The following is a 10,988-nucleotide window of genomic DNA, read 5'->3' as shown; positions in this document are numbered from 1 at the left end:
GTGGTCTCGCCAGTACTGAGGGGGGGGGGTGTAGGGGTTAAAAAGCACGTTTCTTTTTCTTTATTGTGCCACAGAGCTTGCGTTGCCCTTTAAGCGCCACCAGTTTTGAAATCCTGGTGACGCCACTGCTCCTTTTTAGGAGGAGTATAAAGAGTAGCCCTAATACTCCGGAACAAACGAATAGTTTATGGGCCGGAGTAATTCTCATCCCCGGAACAAGCGAATAAAACGTTCTAGGGTAAAAAGAGTACACTTTTAGTCCGAGAACAGGCGAAAAGAAACTACCGAAAATTGGTTGCTAATAGCGCGAGGCGAGAGAAAATTGGTGGATGTAAAAATTAATTTTGCACGTGAAAATACGCCGCCATGTTAGGGTATGAAAGCGGGTAAATAAGCCTGCTATACCTCACGATGTAAAGGTACTGTCACGCGCGAAAACGTCATTTTAAAATCGGTCAATAGTAGGAGAAAAATTTCAAAAGCCTAATATCTTAAGCCTGACTTTGAGATTTTCAAAAATTATTTAACCCTTATAATAAAATCATATAATTTCTTTACGTATAAGATATTCAATTATCAATAAAAGGAATTCAATACATTGTTTCCAAAATAAACGATAAAGTTGAGAAAAATTGCTGGTTTTCGCTATTTGAGCGCGCGTTGTAATGTTTTTATTTTTGAAGGGAGCGCGCAAAATCAGCGCTCTTTTAAAATATTAAGAGCGCACGCTTAAAGACTAAACACAGAAGTTAATTTTCATAACTAAATAATTGTTATAAGTGCTATAACTTAAATACAGGGTGTTTCAAAAGTTTGGGCAAAAATTGGAAAGAGTTGTAGGGGGTGAGTTGAGACACTCTGAAATAGGAGTTATAACGTTGGCATTGTAGTTCAGGTCTTAGATATTAATAAGCAATTTGAAATTTTTTTTTATTAGTGGCTTTAACCGGATTAAGCCACCGGTTTTACCAACACTGTATTTTTTTTTGAAGCCGGTTTTTTCCAACCTTGACAAAAACGCCATCTAGTGATACCGCTTGCCATTTTTTTCTGTGCAGTACCCCTTAAAATGCTTCTTTCCCTCGGATGAAACCAGTATTTATCTGTTATATTATATGGGTCAGCCATAAGTATATAATATTGTTACATCAGGGTTCATACAATTATTGCAACCAGATTTCCATGATATGTCCCGGTTTTCCCACGGATAATTCCCTAATTTTTCCAGGTTCAAGATAACCTCAAATAAAAACTACGATTTACAGAGTAACTCATTTAATGATTGTCATTTATGTTAAATTGGTTCAATATTATCATATAAAAGAAGTATTAAAGTCAATATACACCAATTCGCATATTACACACAGGGAAACAAACCTTTAAAAACCGCCATCGAGTATAAAATTTTAATTTCCTATTTCTACACTAGGTATCACCAGCGTAAATATTTTGGCGCAAAATTTTAATAAAAAATTATATTATATCATTTAAGTGCTATTTCAAGCTGAAAGTTTATATAAAATGTTTTAGAAAATATAGTTATTATTATATACAGCTTTTAAATACCCACAATTTAAATTAGAATTTCGCGGGTTTTATAATTTTTGTTATTTCGGATTGTTAACTGATAGCGCCATCTAGTAACAAATAGATTATTAAAAATTCACACACAATGGTGGTACCCCTGTAAAAGGGTCTTCTCCCTTCTTATATTCGTATTGGTGTTGGTGTAAATTTGTATTTATTACGGCAAACTTTCTTAACCATCATAAATTTCCCTGATATTTCATTGATTTTTACTAGCTCTCAGTAAATTATTCCCCAAAGTGACAAACTTATGAAGCAACATTATACACTTATGGTATAGTCCATATAAAAAAGGTTGCAAGAGCGTATCCGAATACGTTTCTTATCATTTTACGTGATGCATATTTTCTATCACAAATCGAATATCGTGGTTTTGATTTGTTTGCCTGTTTAAAAAAAAGTATGATCTAGCTTTTGAAGTCTGGCGTCCGTGACGCGGCCAATCAAATTAAATATTATCATTAGTTAGATAATTTAAATCGCTCTTATAATTCCCCGACTTTTCTTTTTCTACTCGCTCTTATAATTCCCCGATTTTTACTACTCGGCTCTTAAAATTACCCGATTTTTACTACTCGTTCTTAAAATTACCCGATTTCTACTACTCGCTCTTACAATTACTCGATTTTTACTACTCGGCTCTTAAAATTCCCTGACTTTTTAGATCGCTCTTAAAATTCCCTGACTTTTTAGATCGCTCTCAAAATTCCCTGACTTTTTAGATCGCTCTTAAAATTCCCCGACTTTTTAGATCGCTCTCAAAATTCCCTGACTTTTTAGATCGCTCTTAAAATTCCCTGACTTTTTAGATCGCTCTTAAAATTCCCTGACTTTTTAGATCGCTCTTAAAATTCCCTGACTTTTTAGATCGCTCTCAAAATTCCCTGACTTTTTAGATCGCTCTTAAAATTCCCTGACTTTTTAGATCGCTCTCAAAATTCCCTGACTTTTTAGATCGCTCTTAAAATTCCCTGACTTTTTAGATCGCTCTCAAAATTCCCTGACTTTTTAGATCGCTCTTAAAATTCCCTGACTTTTTAGATCGCTCTCCAAATTCCCTGACTTTTTAGATCGCTCTTAAAATTCCCTGACTTTTTAGATCGCTCTCAAAATTCCCTGACTTTTTAGATCGCTCTTAAAATTCCCTGACTTTTTAGATCGCTCTTAAAATTCCCTGACTTTTTAGATCGCTCTTAAAATTCCCTGACTTTTTAGATCGCTCTTAAAATTCCCTGACTTTTTAGATCGCTCTCAAAATTCCCTGACTTTTTAGATCGCTCTTAAAATTCCCTGACTTTTTAGATCGCTCTCAAAATTCCCTGACTTTTTAGATCGCTCTTAAAATTCCCTGACTTTTTAGATCGCTCTCAAAATTCCCTGACTTTTTAGATCGCTCTTAAAATTCCCTGACTTTTTAGATCGCTCTCAAAATTCCCTGACTTTTTAGATCGCTCTCAAAATTCCCTGACTTTTTAGATCGCTCTCAAAATTCACTGACTTTTTAGGTCGCTCTCAAAATTCCCTGACTTTTCATGTCGCTAATAAAATTCCCTGACTTTTTAGGTCGCTCCTAAAATTCCCTGACTTTTTAGGTCGCTCCTAAAATTCCCTGACTTTTTAGATCGCTCTTAAAATTCCCCGACTTTTTAGATCGCTCTTAAAATTCCCTGACTTTTTAGATCGCTCTTAAAATTCCCTGACTTTTTAGATCGCTCTCAAAATTCCCTGACTTTTTAGATCGCTCTTAAAATTCCCTGACTTTTTAGATCGCTCTCAAAATTCCCTGACTTTTTAGATCGCTCTTAAAATTCCCTGACTTTTTAGATCGCTCTCAAAATTCCCTGACTTTTTAGATCGCTCTTAAAATTCCCTGACTTTTTAGATCGCTCTCAAAATTCCCTGACTTTTTAGATCGCTCTCAAAATTCCCTGACTTTTTAGATCGCTCTCAAAATTCACTGACTTTTTAGGTCGCTCTCAAAATTCCCTGACTTTTCATGTCGCTAATAAAATTCCCTGACTTTTTAGGTCGCTCCTAAAATTCCCTGACTTTTTAGGTCGCTCCTAAAATTCCCTGACTTTTTAGATCGCTCTTAAAATTCCCCGACTTTTTAGATCGATCTTAAAATTCCTTGACTTTTTAGATCGATCTCAAAATTCCCTGACTTTTTAGATCGCTCTTAAAATTCCCCGACTTTTTAGATCGATCTTAAAATTCCTTGACTTTTTAGATCGATCTCAAAATTCCCTGACTTTTTAGATCGCTCTTAAAATACCTGGACTTTTTAGATCGCTCTTAAAATACCTGGACTTTTTAGATCGCTCTTAAAATTCACTGACTTTTTAGATCGATCTCAAAATTCCCTGACTTTTTAGATCGCTCTTAAAATACCTGGACTTTTTAGATCGCTCTTAAAATACCTGGACTTTTTAGATCGCTCTTAAAATACCTGGACTTTTTAGATCGCTCTTAAAATTCACTGACTTTTTAGATCGCTCTCAAAATTCACTGACTTTTTAGGTCGCTCTCAAAATTCCCTGACTTTTCATGTCGCTAATAAAATTCCCTGACTTTTTAGGTCGCTCCTAAAATTCCCTGACTTTTTAGGTCGCTCCTAAAATTCCCTGACTTTTTAGATCGCTCTTAAAATTCCCCGACTTTTTAGATCGATCTTAAAATTCCTTGACTTTTTAGATCGATCTCAAAATTCCCTGACTTTTTAGATCGCTCTTAAAATTCCCCGACTTTTTAGATCGATCTTAAAATTCCTTGACTTTTTAGATCGATCTCAAAATTCCCTGACTTTTTAGATCGCTCTTAAAATACCTGGACTTTTTAGATCGCTCTTAAAATACCTGGACTTTTTAGATCGCTCTTAAAATTCACTGACTTTTTAGATCGATCTCAAAATTCCCTGACTTTTTAGATCGCTCTTAAAATACCTGGACTTTTTAGATCGCTCTTAAAATACCTGGACTTTTTAGATCGCTCTTAAAATACCTGGACTTTTTAGATCGCTCTTAAAATTCACTGACTTTTTAGATCGCTCTCAAAATTCCCTGACTTTTTAGGTCGCTCTTAAAATACCTGGACTTTTTAGATCGCTCTTAAAATACCTGGACTTTTTAGATCGCTCTCAAAATTCCCTGACTTTTTAGATCGCTCTTAAAATACCTGGACTTTTTAGATCGCTCTTAAAATACCTGGACTTTTTAGATCGCTCTTAAAATTCACTGACTTTTTAGATCGATCTCAAAATTCCCTGACTTTTTAGATCGCTCTTAAAATACCTGGACTTTTTAGATCGCTCTTAAAATACCTGGACTTTTTAGATCGCTCTTAAAATACCTGGACTTTTTAGATCGCTCTTAAAATTCACTGACTTTTTAGATCGATCTCAAAATTCCCTGACTTTTTAGATCGCTCTTAAAATACCTGGACTTTTTAGATCGCTCTTAAAATACCTGGACTTTTTAGATCGCTCTTAAAATACCTGGACTTTTTAGATCGCTCTTAAAATACCTGGACTTTTTAGATCGCTCTTAAAATTCACTGACTTTTTAGATCGATCTCAAAATTCCCTGACTTTTTAGATCGCTCTTAAAATACCTGGACTTTTTAGATCGCTCTTAAAATACCTGGACTTTTTAGATCGCTCTTAAAATTCACTGACTTTTTAGATCGCTCTCAAAATTCCCTGACTTTTTAGGTCGCTCTTAAAATTCCTTACTTTTTTACTCTCTCTTTAAAATTCCATAATATTTTCAACTCGCTCTTATAATTCCCCGTTTATATTACTAGCTCTTACAATTCCCCAACTTTTTTACTCGTTCTTAAAATTTCCCAACTTTTTTACTCGCTCTTAAAATTCCCCAACTTTTACTACTCGCTCTTAAAATTCCCCAACTTTTACTACTCGCTCTTAAAATTCCCCGATTGTTACTACTCGCTCTTAAAATTACTCGATTTTTACTACTCGCTCTTAAAATTCCCCGATTGTTACTACTCGCTCTTAAAATTCCCCGATTTGTTACACTCGCTCTGAAAAATTCACCGACTTTTCGACCTGTTTTCAAATTCCGTGGCTTTCCGGGTACTGTTGGCAGCCCTGCATTAGGAGGGGGGTTGCGAAGCGAAGGGGGCGCGTACCGTATCCGAAAGTAAAAGAGAGCCCGCGGAAGGTAGCAGCTGACAATGGGGCGCGTAACAAATTTGGAGTTGGACGCAAAAAACCGTAGGAGGCGACGACGTTGTTAAAATATCTTGGGTTTTCTCGTTTTTAAAAAATGCCCCCAGGTAAAATGTGTTGGAGATCGTGAAGGTCACGGTTTCTACCTCGAAAGATCATAAAAACAAAATGGCATATGTCAGGGGTACACACTAGATTCTTTACAATCATCAAAATTTAATTAAGTACTTTATATATTTTTAAGAGAATCATAAAACCTTGAAAAATGGGAAAGAAACTAAAAATGACTGTAGCCTTTTACGTAAGATTATATTTTCATGGGTCCTACTGCATAATAATTTACTATGATATTGAAACTTAGGATTTTGCAACAGTAAACTTACTAATAATATATTTTCAAATTTAAAACATTAAACAATATATTTTCTTCAAATTTAAAACATTAATAATATATTTTCTCCAAATTTAAAACATTAATAATATATTTTCTCCAAATTTAAAACATTAAACAATATATTTTCTTCAAATTTAAAACATTAAACAATATATTTTCTTCAAATTTAAAACATTAAACAATATATTTCCTTCAAATTTAAAACATCAAACAATATATTTTCTTCAAATTTAAAACATTAAACAATATATTTTCTCCAAATTTAAAACATTAAATAATATATTTTCTCCAAATTTAAAACATTAAACAATATATTTTCTCCAAATTTAAAACATTAAACAATATATTTTAAATCAAGCATTAAAATATATAGTGCCGTAGACAAAGTGGGTTTTCGGTTAAACCCTAAAATTACATCCCTTTTATATTTCACAGTTTATGACCACCCCTTTGAAGAATTTCGGGCAATACTTCTGTTTATGATAGTAACAATTTCACGTACAACATAAATGAGTACCACGCTTCTGAAGGTCAACATGAATTCTTCAAGCGTAAAAACGTATTTTGGAAGCCTACGCTCAAACACGTGCTACTAAATCGTCTACCCAAATAAACCAAAATAAATACCTTTAAATGGTCGATGTTATTGAACTCCAACCAATTTTTCTTTCAATCCTCCTCGGAGGTTCCAAACGTGCACTTGTTCTGTCAAAATTAACCGGGAAAACAAGACTACAAGAGATTGCCAAGTCCTCCGGAGATAAGACGCTTCTGGGCCTTTGATCGCCTTGGACGTTCCGGGAAGTTTCAAAAATTGTTTCTCTAAATTCGCCGACTTCCCAAAACGAAATAATCTCCCCTAGCGGATTTTCGGTATCCCCGTAACGGGGCGACTTGGCTAGTAGGAGAGAGGAAAATGTCTTTGTGCCGTTGACCTTGATTTTATTATGCCGACGCTATTCGAACGCCAATACATGAGAGAAAACGCGATTTCCCCCCAGTTTTTTCTGGAAGTTATAGCGACAGTGGTGCCATCTTGTAGGCCTACTCGGAGTTGTCCATTACCCACATTGAAGACCTACTCGTACCCCTCTCCCCTTCTGTGTTATTCAGTAGCTCAGACCATGGCTCAGACTAGCTCTTTGGAAGTTTAGATTCAGAAAATAGGCGAAAATTATTCGCTTACTGGGACGAAATTTTAAAAACTTTACACTTTGCCTAAATATTTAATTCCTAATTTTACAGTAACCACACCGTACACTATTGGTAGAGTTTCCGTTTGTTTGGGACAAGTTTGTTGTTATACTTTTTACCCGCTCACTAGAGTCACTAGTAGAGGCAATTCGCGACCGAAAACTATCTCTACGCCAACTTGGGTTCGCCATTGAAACTTAGATAGTTAGCTGTTAAAGCAGCCGCTATTAGTTTTGGCTTTTGATCATCGTTATTAGTAAATTTGACTTTATAAATAACAGAGTTGTTCCAAATGCTTTTTTTTTTCAAAATGCAAAATACTTTCTCTCCATAACTCAAAATGCAAATTTTTTATACAAATTCACTATGTTTACTTTTTATTAGTCGCATAAATTTACAATGAATTTATTGTACACGTGGATAACATTGATAATTTTATCAGAGTAAAAACTTATTGAAAAAGTTTATTTAATAAAAAACTTTATTCATTTGTCTGTAGCAGACACTAGATCACAGGCGCTACCTCGGAGAAGCTAGCTCCGTTACGCCACCTAGACTCGTTTCGGTGTAAAAAGGAAAGTAAAACGTACGATTGGTCTGAGTTTTAGTCTGCTACTTCTAATTTGGTTGGTTAAAGCGAGAAAATTAGCGAGGGAAAGCTATTGTTACGAGCTTTTAAGGCGCCGTCGAAAACTAGAAAAGCAGGCTCGGAAATAAGGGTGGTCTAAAACCTCTTTATTAATAGCTTGGACCAGTTTATTAATAGCTTGGACCAGTTTATTAATAGCTTGGACCAGTTTATTAATAGCTTGGACCAGTTTATTAATAGCTTGGACCAGTTTATTAATAGCTTGGGCCAGTTTATTAATAGCTTGGGCCAGTTTATTAATAGCTTGGACCAGTTTATTAATAGCTTGGACCAGTTTATTAATAGCTTGGACCAGTTTATTAATAGCTTGGACCAGTTTATTAATAGCTTGGACCAGTTTATTAATAGCTTGGACCACTTTATTAACTGATTGGACTACTTTATTTATTCGAAAACCTAGCATAAGTGGTCCATTCTTAACTTTGAAAATTCTTGTTTTTAGCACTCATTACAATTTCCCAGAAAAATATAATCGAATCAGTCATTAATGTAGCCATAAAATAAGAAATACACATTTAAGCATCCTATAATTTTCGGTCGCGAACAGTGGCGTAGCTGAGAACTCAGAGGCCCCCCCGCAAAAATCTCTATGAGGCCCCCTTTTTAATTTTTTTTTATAGTTAGCGCCCCTCTCCCCCCCCCCCCCCCGAAGCTTGAGGGCCCCCCGCACCGCGGGCCCTGCGGACCATCAGCTACGCCACTGGTCGCGAACGGTTTTTAAAGTCACCTGAATTGCTTATTTTTAAAAAAAATCTGATTGTTCTTAGATTCACAAAGAACAAACTAATTTAATTTCAAATAACTAATTTTTGTGTAATGTTAGTTAAGCTCTATGAATTCGATATGAGATGAGTTAAGCCGGCGTTAGAAATCGTGTAAGGGAAACATGTAGGATTGTTGATGTAGCTTTATTGTGTACGATCTAGACTCCTACAAGTTTTCGAAAGGTGGTTTAATTGGTCTATTATTAAAAAGTGATAAACTAATCAGAAATTTATCATAAAACAACCGTTTCGAAAAATGGCAAAAAGAAAATGCTTTTCGAATGAATGACTCCCATTTTGGCGTCTGCTAAAGTAAAATATAGAAGAGGAATAGAAACTGTAGCACCCCCAGAGGCGATTAAACTATCTCTACGCGTTTTGATTTTGCGTGATTAATTTCCAGCAAAATACGATTGAACACGAGTGTTTATCCAACATTTAATATTTACAATATTTTGCACACGGCCTGGAAAATAAAAAATGCACTTGCTTATAACTTTACCTGTAGCTAGGAAAACTTAAGCGACCGAAACGAGTCTAGACTGTCTAGGTGCCACTGCGGCTCCAAGACTTACCGAGATAGCGCCAGGCTGGTAAATAACGGTGGTCTACTGGTCAAAAACCAGTTTATAAATTGCTTGGACCAGTTTATTTTTTCTTCAAAAATTGGGGGTTTGCTGTACCCTGGGGCTAGTTTTTTAATTCTAAAGTGGGACTAATTTAATATTTCAGGTTTTCAATCAATTTTATGTCCTTTAACCTTAGGTTATACACTCCTAGCTTAATATTCTAATATAAAGTCGCTGTAAACGCTACTTAAAATTAAACTATGTAAAGAGCAGAGGCGTACCGACCCGCGTTAAGGCGGTGAATATTTAACTGGGTGCCAGGCTGGCTATCATGTAGGGGGGCGGAAAAACACTCCTATCTTTAATGTCCAATGATCCTTTAAGCCGTGATAATTCTGATTCTTGGTTTTAGTAATTCTATATAGGGGCGCCATTTTGAAACTTTTTAACCGGGCGCCAAATACCCTCGGTACGCCACAGGTAAGGAGACTACTATTTCTTCACATATTTAGTTCGCGGATATTAAGGCAGATGGCGCTATATTTCCTAAGCCCGGGGAAATCCGAGGCCTAGGTCAATTAAATGTTATCACTTTCTCAAGTAAGGGTTTTTATATTATGATTTTATTATATATAGATAAAGAATTAATAATAAAACCTTTTTAAATTAGATAAAATGTCTGGAGCTGGTAGACTTGAAAAATTCTCAAAAATAACCCTGCGAACTCTCCACTCTTTACATAAATTAATACTTCCGATGAATTAATCTAGTCCAGAATTAATTACAGCTTCCATGAATTTATTCATTCTATCCGATGGATAGAGCATTCTCTAGGTATTTTTGCGCTAAGCCGGGGAACACGAAGAAGTGAAAAGTGCTTAGACGAGGCTAAAACAAATTAAACAATTATAATAAAAAGTTCATAGGACTGCAGTTCGTGATTTTTATTTCGTCGTCATGTACCCTAATGTAGTAACAATACTAGCCCTCCACCTAGGATAACATTAGGCGCAGTGTTATTTCCCATATTGTGAGAATTTTTGAAGTCCATTTTGGCTCTTTGGGGAAAAGGCAATTTGCTTTCAAATGACATTGAAAAAATTAACCCGCAAGAAACCAATTTTGCGCGCTAAAAGTTTTGGCGCGCTGAAATGTTTTCTACTATCGCTAAACTCCGCCTTTACGTTCAGTTCAAACCTAATTGGTTGAATTCAAATTTTGATATGTTAAGTTAAATTTCATTGGCTTACAGGCGACTCGGTATTTTTAAGTAACCCTCTGAAATATTTTGACACGAATCGAACTATTTAACTCTTTTGATTGGTTAAAAACTTGTTTTCTGTGCCCGGATTGGAGAACGTGATTTTGCGCGCCGAATTTTCCAACGCGCATGATTTTGGTAAATTGTGACACATTTGGCGTTCCATAGTGGTACGCATCGTCGATAGCTACGCATAGCGTCCAGTTTTGAAGGATCAGCAACAGAAAAAAAAAACATTTATAGAGGGAAGCCATTAGAGGTTCGATTTTAAAGCTTTTATTGAAACTAGATGGCGCCAAATTAAATACTTGACGATTCATTACCAAAACGATGTAAAAAACCAGAAAGGAATTAATAAATTTCGCTGATTTTAACCAATTT

Source organism: Leiobunum rupestre, chromosome 2, assembly GCF_980474605.1.
Source record: "Leiobunum rupestre chromosome 2, qqLeiRupe1.1.hap1, whole genome shotgun sequence".
Taxonomy (NCBI): Eukaryota; Metazoa; Arthropoda; class Arachnida; order Opiliones; family Sclerosomatidae; genus Leiobunum; species Leiobunum rupestre.
Note: the sequence above shows the minus strand (reverse complement) of the source record.